Source organism: Schistocerca americana, chromosome 4 (genome assembly GCF_021461395.2).
Source record: "Schistocerca americana isolate TAMUIC-IGC-003095 chromosome 4, iqSchAmer2.1, whole genome shotgun sequence".
NCBI classification, from domain to species: Eukaryota; Metazoa; Arthropoda; class Insecta; order Orthoptera; family Acrididae; genus Schistocerca; species Schistocerca americana.
Window position 1 is genome coordinate 427,348,076 of NC_060122.1, and position 11,839 is coordinate 427,359,914.

Sequence of the window (11,839 nt, forward strand, 5' to 3'; positions counted from 1 at the left end):
ACAATGTAAAACCAGGGGTAAACCTATGAACAAGATATAGAATCAGCAGTGCAGAGGCAGGGCAAAACCAGGCCACACCAGAGTCGGACGCTGTCCATCGGACTGCTCGTCAGTGTCTCCGCAACTGGCTGTGTATCGACACACACTACCTATACTGACGCCGAGCGCGCCTTTAGGCAGGTATTGCAGCATGATTACAACTAGTTATTTAATTAGCAGTTAGGCTATTCTATATCCGGCAACGGCCTTGCCGCAGTGGATGCACCGGTTCCCGTGAGTTCACCGAAGTTAAGCGCTGTTGGGCGTGGCCGGCAGTTGGATGGGTGACCATCCAGCCGCCATGCGCTGTGGCCATTTTTCGGGGTGCACTCAGCCTCGTGATACCAACTGAGGAGCTAATCGACTGAATAGTAGCGGCTTCGGTCAAGGATACCATCATAACGACCGGGAGAGCGGTGTGCTGACCGCACGCCCCTTCTATCCTCATCCTCCTCTGAGGATGACACGGCGGTCGGATGGTCCCGGTAGGCCACTCGTGGCCTGAAGACGGAGTACTATTCTATATCCACCGCCGGAAAAAAAATTCGTACACAATTTTAGAGGCCGGCCGGGGTGGCCGAGCGGTTCTAGGCGCTACAGTCTGGAATCGTGCGACCGCTACGGTCGCAGGTTCGAATCCTGCCTCGGGCATGGATGTGTGTGATGTCTTTAGGTTAGGTTTAAGTAGTTCTATGTTCTAGGGGACTGATGACCTCAGAAGTTAAGTCCCATAGTTCTCAGAGCCATTTGAAACAATTTTAGAGGTTTCTAGTTCAGTCAAGATTGACTGTTGCAGCAGTGCGTATGGAGTACATGAAATGCTTACAGTTACAGATCAATAGCAGAAGCGGTTCTGAGGTACGAGGTGTCGACTCATGCTGAAACACCCATATTTAGAACGTGGTGTAGCCTCCATGGGCGGCAATTCAGGCGTTCACTTTGGCATCTAGTCGATCGTATAGATGTCGAATACTGTCCTGGGATACGTTATGTAATGGCTGATCGACCTGGTCGCGAATTCCTGTAAGAGTTAGATGACGAGTCGCACGAGTCACTGAAAGGTCTCTGTTGGATTCCTTTCATGTTAATTTCTTAAATCTGTTGTCATTTACGGCATAAATTCCTCTTCTAAATTTACTGTGGCGTTTCTGACTATTTGGGAGGAGACTGAGTAGTGGAACGTGTTACTTTTACACATAAACAAGAACGATCTGTCACACTACTGCACTTTAAAACACAGTTTATATGTAATTCATGTCACACAGTCTCATGCGGAACCTACATCCGCTTTCTTTTAAATACTGTATATGATAAGATACTGTCATCCCCCTTCCCTTCTGTGTGAGAGGATGAACGAGCAAATGTATTTCTAGTTGCATGCTTGAGGGTAGCAGACAAGCCTGTCTGCTAGAGAACAGTAGGACCAACGTCGGAACAGGTAGCTACGCTTTCTAAAAGCAAAGAGGTTTCTACCCTTAGTATGGTCCTGTCCGTCCCTTGTGATGTTGGTATAGGAAGCTGCCTCTCTGGCCACTTCCGCTTGTATTTGTGAGCCACCCTCAGGAAGGGACCAGGCAGTCTGTCCACGGCGAGCGTCTGAAGTGGTAAGATCTCCGGTTAAGCGCGTGTCTGCTAAGTCCGTAGGACAATGGATTTCGTAAGTTCAGCCTAACTGAAAATTTAATCACCTTTATTTGAGGTTTAGTTCTAAAATATCTAATGTTATCTTAAATTGCAACGCAGTGTAATTCGAGTGTGAAGTTCAGAATATATTCCGGTAGTTGCTTTGTCACTACTTTGTGAGTAAAGTGGAACCACGAGTTGATCAGTAACTCTAAGTTCATCAATCTTAAATGCGAATGTGCGTGAGATTATAACGTCTCGTCTTGACAATATTTTTCAATATAGCAACTTTTCTTTGTGTTCAACCCACGTGTGGTGTACTTTGTGAGACTAGTACCACGTGCTTATACAATTGTTTGACCCATCAGGTTAATAGTAAGACGATAGTAACCAGTTCGAGGTTTTTCTTTTGTAAATTGCTTTTCGATCTAACTTATTTTAATTATCAAAATTATTGTGGAGTTACACTCGTTGTGTAAACCAAGTTGACCACGTGAAGCATGTGGTGCAATCATCAAAGTAGCCCTCAGCTATTCTTTTTGGGAAGATTTCACAGAGAGTTAGTATACCAGTGTGTGGTAATTACATGACGGACACGATTGTGCTACGAACGTAACTTCTTTGGGTGAAAATTGAATCGCTTGGTTGTGGTTAATTTCCTCTTGCATATGTTTCAACGTTCTTCGTGTGTTATTATATGAATGCAGTCTTGTATGCAGTCTCCCAATCTTGGCTCCATATTTGATGTGTTTCGTAAGATTACAATCTCACATTTTCACAATTCTAAATAAGGCACCAGTCTAGTTATGAATGTAGTTTAAGATGCTGAAATTTCAATGATCAATGTTAAAATAAATTTCCAAATATAAACTGATTTATTTCTTTTTATTTAAATTCTCTTTATATATATATATATATATATATATATATATATATATATATATATATATATATATATCACCGGTTGTCGTATGACTATTAAAAGATTATAATTAATGTTACTCTGGTTGGGAATTTGGTAAGCTAGACTGGATACACAGGTGAAACAGTTGCGCAGTAATCAGTAATGCAAGGTTAACTTCCCCAGATAGCACACGGCTTTTAACCCGCTTTTATTGTCTTGAACAGCAGCACCGCTTTCATAGCAAATTAAACCAACAACATTACATCACTTCTTGTCCAATCATATCCCACATGTGCTCGACTGAAGACAAGTCCGGAGATTGTGCCGACAAGAGAAATTGCTGCATGTCATGAAGAGCACGTTGCTTTCATAGGCAGTGTATGGACTTGCACTATCCTGTTGTAACAACGCACTAGTTAATGTTGCCTCCAGAAACCCCAAAGGCGAATGAGGGGTATAGCCTATCGCACCCCAGACTATAAGGCCTGAGGTGGGGGCAGTGTGTCTTGGACGAATACTCTCTACGTGGCAGCACTCACCAGGTGCAAACGACCATCACTTACGTGTAGGCAAGATCACGGCGTGCCAATCCATCTTTCAAGCGATCCTCTGACGGCACCAGTCAAACTGTGCATGTCGATGCTGTGGCGTGAGTGTAAGATGGGCTGTAGGTGTGCGCGCCCATAATCCCACTGGTGACAGCCATTTCACAACAGTTCGTGTTACCACGTCTGGGCTCACAAGCCCTCTTATCTTTGCTGTGGTAGCTGTGGAACCTGCCCCTACTACCCTCACAATGCGACGATCCTCGCTGGCGTCTGTGCTGCGTGGACGTCCAGAACCTCGTCTATGGGTGTGAGAATGTTCACGTGACCACAGATGCCAGCATCTTTGCACAACTGACTGATACAGTTCCGCACTGCCGCCTGTTAAACAAAGTAAGAGCCTACGGAATATCAGACCAGCTGTGTGGCTGGATTGAAGAGCTTTTAGCAAACAGAACACAGCATGTTGTTCTCAATGGAGAGACGTCTACAGACGTTAAAGTAACCTCTGGAGTGCCACAGGCGAGTGTTATGGGACCATCCCTTTTCACAATATATGTAAATGACCTAGTAGATAGTGTCGGAAGTTCCATGCGGCTTTTCGCGGATGATGCAGTAGTATACAGAGAAGTTGCAGCATTACAAGATTGCAGCGAAATGCAGGAAGATCTGCAGCGGATAGGCACTTGGTGCAAGGAGTGGCAACTGATCCTTAACATAGACAAATGTAATGTATTGCGAATACATAGAAAGAAGGATCCTTTATTGTAAGGTTATATGATAGCGGAACAAACACTGGTAGCAGTTACTTCTGTAAAATATCTGGGAGTATGCGTGCGGAACGATTTGAAGTGGAATGATCATATAAAATTAATTGTTGGTAAGGTGGGTGCCAGGTTGAGATTCATTGGGAGGGTCCTTAGAAAATGTAGTCCATCAACAAAGGAGGTGGCTTACAAAACACTCGTTCGACCTATACTTGAGTATTGCTCATCAGTGTGGGATCCGTACCAGGTCGGGATGACAGAGGAGATGAAGAAGATCCAAAGAAGAGCGACGTGTTTTGTCACAGGGTTATTTGGTAAGCGTGATAGCGTTACAGAGATGTTTAGCAAACTCAAGTGGCAGACTCTGCAAGAGAGGTGCTCTGCATTGCGGTGTAGCTTGCTGTCCAGGTTTCGAGAGGGTGCTTTTCTGGATGAGGTATCGAATACATTGCTTCCCCCTACTTATACCTCCCGAGGAGATCACGAATGTAAAATTAGAGAGATTGGAGCGTGCACGGAGGCTTTCCGGCAGTCGTTCTTCCCGCGAACCATTCGCGACTGGAACAGGAAAGGGAGGTAATGACAGTGGCACGTAAAGTGCCCTCCGCCACACACCGTTGGGTGGCTTGCGGAGTATAAATGTAGAACTTGGGTGGCAATTCTCGGAAAGGACCATCCTGTCACTCGGAAGGACACAATCTGAACCATTTAAGAATCGCTCAGTTGGCTGTAGAAGGCTTGAATGGGTCTCCGTGTCATGGCTGCGCTTGTTTCATATCTTTTCACGACACTGAGCCTTCCGGCTGTGAGCATTCCCTATGATAGGGTAGACTCGGATGGCGCGCTTGAAGCTATGCCACCACGCTATCTGTTGGCGGACGACGTTGAAACCGTTATCAGTACATTTACTATCGCCCAGGTGGCATATTCCGTCATCAGATCAGGTGTACTTTTTTCGGCAGTGTATTACGAGAATCGTGTTTCGAGTGCCTAGTGTCATATTACCGTTTGATTCTGAAAATTTGTAACCTGGAACAGCATTTGAAATGGATAATCGTCGAACAACGCACAGTATTGCCAACGGCCAGTCCGGAGTCGAGCAGACACTGAGAGCTGCGGCCGCACCGCCCACCATCCTCGACGTTGCCGCGCTCGTGAAAGCTGAGGTAAGTGCTACGCTCCAGTCTCGAGACACGGTCTGGCACACAGTACACACCATCACTACAGCAGTGACGACCAAGACACAGGAAACTCAGGCCATAAATGCGAGCGAAATCCACGCTATGAACAAATGTTTAAAGTTCCTGGCTAGGAGAGATCCCTAGCGGTGCGATAGACTTTTTGAAACTATCTATAAGATCTTGTAGGTTAGGATCTCGGGTATCAGACACTGCAGCCGTTCATGCTGGTAAGATCTCGTTTGACAAAAAAAAAAAAAACGGAATTTTGTGTGACAGTCACCAGCTTTGAGAAAGATTAGTTATGTAGTCTGGTTGCATGGTCTAGTGTATGGTCTGACAGCGTAGTATGCAGGCGGTAGTAGGTTTGAGTATTGAATGTCGCCCATCTCAAGAACCCGAAATGCAGGCAGGTCGTAGGTCGTAGAAATGACGTGGAACAACTGTGTGAGACGCCTTCCAGCGTATCCTTCAACACTCCGGTGGTGGCTCGACTGCACCAAGCCTTCTTTACGTCGTTCGATGATGAATTACGGTCACGACAGAATGCTGTGGCAACGACATACCATGGAATACTATTTCACAATTCTCCTGGGACTCTCAAACCATGCCCCCTCTGTTCAACGACAGGTTGAAATTCAACGTATTGAGGCGAGATAATTTCTCTTATGCGTCACCGCCTTGAAGGCACAATAGTACGCGCAAGATGTCACGATTGTGTACTGGGAGAGTCCCCGTCCACGTATCATATTATTCGAGAGAAGCAGCGGTGTCGGAGAAAGCTGGTCAACGCCCTCGACATGCCAGATGGTCGTCCATTGACATCCCAGAATGACATCCTAAAAGCCTTTGTGGATCACTACAACCAGTTCTATGCAGCAGAGGACCAGAACATAGCGGTAACGACTTATGTCCTCCTTTCCTTGATGGGTACCCTAGATGAGGCTGCTGCGGATATTCTCACAGCGACAATTACGTCTGACTACGTCGCCGATGCTCTTCATTAGGGCGCGGCGAATAAAGCCCCAGGTCTAGATGGGTTCCCGCTGGAGTTTCACCGCACATTCCACGACATCATGGGCTCACGCTGGACTGCGATGTATGAAGAACTGATGAACCCTGGCCTTCCCCTCCCACACGAATTCGTAGAAGGCTTGCTTATCCCGGTCATCAATCCATCGGGAGGTGAGGGAGTTGGGCATTATCGGCCGCTGAGCATGTTAAATTGTGACTTCAAGATTTTTAACCGGATTCTTGCCGCTCGCCTTCTGCACGTCATTCCTCAAGCCATCTCTCTGGATCAAACGTGCTTTGGTGGTGACAGTAACATTCAGACGGTAATCAGCGATTACTGTGACGTCATAGCACTGGCCACGACATGCCGCCGTCCCGGTGCCTTAGTGACAGTGGACTTCGCCCACACCTTTGATAGAGTGAGTCATGCCTTTCTGGAAAACGTACTCAGACGGATGGCCTTTCCCGGCAGGTTTATACACATCGTCTTGCGCCTCCTCCGAGGTGCCACGTTGCGAGTGCTGCTCAATGGCCGTGTGGCGGACCCTATCAGTGTCTTGCGGTCGGTCCGTCAAAGATGTCCACTGTCGATGCTGCTTTTCGTCATCGCCCTTGAGTCACTGTTGCACGGTTTGAGGAGTCGGCTCGCAAGGATAACAATGAGGGGGAATGCTTTCATCTGCCGCGCGTATGCAGATGAGGTGGTGTTCTTGGTTCTATCGGAGGAGGAAGTGCGAGAGGCATTGGCATGGATCAACCAGTACGGGACTGTTGCTGGCAGCCATGTAAACCTGATAAAATCTACTGCTATGTCCGTAGGTGGAGGTCTTCCAGCAGAGACTGTGACTCCATTGCCATTAGTGGACAAGCTCAAATGTTTGGGGATCACCTTCACGCGTGATATACAGCGCACGATCTCATTTAACTGTAAACACCTGCTTCAAGCTATCCACGCGAACGTTTGTGGCAACCTCCTGAGAGCATTGGACATGTTACAAAGGGTGGATTTTGTTAATTCTCATCTAGTCTCGCGACTGCCCCATTTAGCACAGATTTTACCGATGTCAAAGGCAATGGCACACAGACTTCAGGCGGCGTTCGGTTACTTGCGCGGGTCTTATCCTCAAAGTCCGCTACGACACGTTGACACTTCCTCCTCGAGATGGCGGCCTCGGCCTTGTCAACGTCCAAGCGAGAGCAGCTGCCCTTTATGCAAGTACGATGGTTAAGTCGTGGACCCGCAGCCGAACGGAATTATCGGGAAGCCTGACTGACGAACTGGCCCCTCCCTCTCGAGTGGCACCTGTTGCCGTAGCCCATATTTCTTTCTCGCTCTCACATGTCAGGACCTTTTTCATCGAATACAGTTATGTCCATGCCAACTTGCCAAAGTACCAGAAACCCCACCGCACGTGATGTTTACCGCCTAATGATGAGAAATCATACTAGGAATGTTGTGGAATGCCGACATCCTACGATCACATGGCCCGTGGTTTGGCGTTCTGTGCACCATGTCCTCCTGGAGACGAGCGCTTGTGCGACGTGGTATTTGGTCGTTACTAAAAAATACATGACACAACTTTGTCTAAATGCCATAAAAGTGACAGATTCGCCGCTATGTCCTCGTTGTCACACGCTTGATACGGATGAACATCGACTGATGTGTGGATCTTCTGCAGAGGTGTGGCATCTGATTCAGAAGATGCTTGCCTTTCTTCTACGAACGGCTGTCCATGCCATTACACAGCAATCTCTTCTGTTCCCAGATGAGACATACTTCCCACGTACGAAGACCAACGCTGTGAACTGGATAAAAGGCCTCTGGATCTCTTATTTGTTCCATGAATGTGATAAAGAGTGTTCTTGATTTTTGGACGTTCCTGCAAGATCGCTTTACTTTCCTCGTGCACCATCCGCGATACCGTCAGTACTATGCCAACTTTTCGGGTAGTGCCTTCTTCGATCCCCCCCTGCAGCTAGGGTGTCCCAGGTATGAGAAGGTGATTTCAGTGAGTTTGTGTAATACCAGGACTCGATCAAATGTATTGGCAAATGCAATATTCTTCGTGAAGACGTGCCTGGAACATGCCTGACTGCCTTGGGATTCAGTGTGCGTCTACCCACAAGTTGGCGGGACGCGGATGCCATTTTGTCTGTTCTGCCAGGAGGGCGTTTTCTTTAAATTCTATAATTCCCTTTTTATTTTGTTTGTTATTGATGGTAATTATACATAATTGTTTTTCGCCTAGAGAGCGTCCTATGTGTTCTCACCAAATATATAAAAATAAATAAATAAATAATTTAGAAAAAAATCTCGATACAGTTTTTTAAATCCTTATCAAAATGATTTTGATTATCATTTTAACTCAATTAATTGATTTAAATGTAATTTTTAATTCCATTCCTTTGTCACATAATTTTAACCATAATATCAACTTCTTCATTTGCTCTCATTTTTCTTCCTATCATTCCTTCTCCACTTGAAATCTTTGTTCCTGTACTTCTAATTAATTTTGTATATTAATTTCGATTTAATTTCCTTCGTTTTGTCGCCCTGTTTTTTCCCTCCACATTATTGCGTTCATTGTATCATATTATATCATTATTTTGTCATATATAGACATGGTTGGAGACCGTGCCTGTTATATAAAATAAAATCCTTCAGAAGTGAAATCGTCGTGTAAGATCTTACTTTCATGTTCCTTCTTCACTCTGAAAATTTCAGATCTTTTCCTGTATGACACGAACTTCACAATTATGGATCTTGGTTTTGGGCGTCTTACGCCCTACTCTATGACTTCCGCCTATGTCGTTCAGAGTCACCTGCAGGCGTAGTTTCTCTTGGACAAGACTGATCACTAAGTCATCAGTATTTTATATAATGTAAATTGTTGCTGGTGTACAGCAACCAGCAATAATTTAGCTTCAGGTTACTTTATTCAAAAGGTATCGAATTTTTTACAATTCATCATCAGACGGTTTTTTCATGCTTTCATAAATACAAATTATACTTGGATTTTCTGTGAGTTCCCCTAGGATAAACAATACGTTACAAATTACAAACTTGTAGCCAAAATGGCGGCGCTACATATTTGTGTTATATGTACTGCAAGCATTCCGGCTACATGTTTGTGTCTTGGAAAGGTACAGCTAGGTGCTACCTAGGTTAGGCTGTCATTACTAAAAAAAAAAAGGAGACTTAGAATTAAAGCAAAATATCCATTTTACGAGGTCTAATGAAACCATTCCCGTAATTACATTATAGCATTGCACGATGCTGGAATATCTTCAAAAATATTATAAATTGCTGTCACTCGTCACACACTGCACGACGCATCGTAGGTAAAATTTCAAACTGAGAAGATGTATAAACTGCACTGACATTAAAGCACAAGAACTCTATTCTGCATGGAGGTAATACCTCTTAGCAGTTCTGTTTCTTTGACATTTCGATAATCGCCTATCTTGTTGACATGCACAAGATATGATAGCATGTCTTGCTTCTTTCCTCATTTCACACGTTTATGGGCTGGCAAAGAGCATACAGGTAAGTTTTTGCAAGCCTGAACATTAAAAATGTTGTGTACACGAGTTGAGCGCCGAAAATATAACGATCAAGAAACAGCACCAGTGAGCGGTTCCAGCTTAATTTGCTAATGACACAAATACAATAAAAGTAGAATGAAATGGATTTTGAAAGCATGCCTTTCACGTCACATTCTTCACTTCTGGGTTATTCGAAATACATCAACTAAAAACAAGTTACATTAACGAGGACAAATGTATCGTATTACTAAATCAAATACGTATTCAAGAATAGATAAACATTCGAAATTGCCTTCCTAACGCTATGTTATTCCTGTGAGCACTGTATTTAAAACAGCTGATGCGCCCACACGACAGAAATAATGAACAAGAAGCATTCGTAAAACAGTAGTCTGTTAATATTTTGGGGTATGTAAGATGCCGGCTGGCCCCGTCCATATTGGCTTCAAAACAACGCAAAGCTTTAAGTTTATATCATCATACCCTTCTTTATTACCTCCTTGTGAAAAACGTATGAGCAAACACTGTTTGAAAAACATAAGCTTCACTAGAAAGAGTAGTCTGTCTGTCTTGTCATACTCACATTCAAAAGAGATAGTAAAGCAGAGATATAATCAGTTTGCCGCACAAATGAAAAGAAAACTCATTGTTTTATTAAGGTTAAATACCACCTTGAGCGATGTAAAGAGATAAACAATATACACAAAGAAAAGTTCTCGCTCAGTACAATAATCAAAAGACGATAGGTCGGATTATATCTCCGACTCCGTTATTGAGAGAGCCTCTTCCATTTCGGCAATAACTTCAAAACAGAAAGCAGTGAACCACATAATATGGGTAAATGGCAAATGAGACATTAAAGGTATAAAAAGTTTCTTGTTTTAAGCATTAGTAGTAGTTTTTGCTAAAGTTAATTCACAGCCTATCTGTGTTTTCTTTCTTACTGTTCAATGAGTCAGAGGTATAGTCGTTTAATATTTATAGTAGTTAGAAAATTTGTGTCACTGGAAATTCATAAGCAATTTGCACAATGTCAGAACTTTAACTCAGTCATTATATACATAATATCCACAAAGGACATAGATCACTTTGAAACTGGAACAACAATAGGTTGCAGTAAGTCTACCATCCATGGTACTGAGCTTACGAGAAGCAGCGGTGGCAATCAGTTATTTTAGCGTCTCACTGCATTGATCCGAAATAATATAAAAGATCAATGCAGTCCTGTACTAAATTATCATAGTCCGAAATACACTATTGTTTGAATAGTAGAATCGTGGATTGTGTTATGTCTTACAAATAATGCCCTGGTTGACCACATCTACGTAGAAGTAATACCGAAACACATTGCTCTAAAGATACCAAGTTACATCGTTATTTTCTTTCTTAGCTAATTTCCTTTGCCACCTAAAGTATATAAGTGAATAAGTATTAAATGTTGTTGGAGTAGCTGTGTAGTTGACGATACAGCATTTCTAGGTGATACAAGCCTGTATTTGTCCCTTGGTCTAACGGTAAGGTTATTATGTACGTTGGAGCAACCCTATACTTCTTACTTGGTCGAAGGATAAAGTATAGAATAACTTTTGGAGTGTTGGAGCAAGCCAGTATTTGTTATCTGGCCTCACGATAAAATTATTTTACACATAGGAGTACTCTTGCTGGACTAACAAGGTAAGATAACACAGCGTGGAAATTTCTGAAAAAAAAAACATGTAAGACAGATAGCGGAATGTTTAAGATGACTGATACGAGGGATAGAACTAATCAGCAGTGGAAATGAAGTATATTTATTGGAACGAAGGACAGGTTTCCCAAGTGCAGGGCTAGCCTTATACCTTGCTCAACAGGAATTCTAGCCCGCACTAACCCACCAAAACCATCCTGTTACAGAGATCTGTGTTCCCAGACTAACAAGCCATAGAAGAAAGGAAGTAGTGTTGTATTTTCTCTCTCGCCGCATGCTAAGAGGCGACACTGCAATTAATTGTTTGAAAAATATTAGTGGTGTGACTCGTGGCATTAAATTACCCAAGCCAGATAACATTATCGTCTTATAGACTTTTAGTGTTGGCACGAGGAGGGAATATAATTAACTTCCAAAGAAAGAACGGAGCAGTGTCCAGCATGCGATGCCGTCATCGTTACCCTCCGACTGAAGACTGGGTAGGGTACTCTACAAGAAATGGTGACACGATAACGGCTCAGACTTTATGGAAGAAA

At 43.7% G+C, this 11,839-nt stretch overlaps 1 pseudogene; it reads left to right on the forward strand.

The window, feature by feature from the left end:
* Positions 1 to 237: 237 nt before the first annotated feature.
* Positions 238 to 354, forward strand: LOC124614097 (annotated as a pseudogene).
* The last annotated feature ends 11,485 nt before the right edge of the window (positions 355 to 11,839 follow it).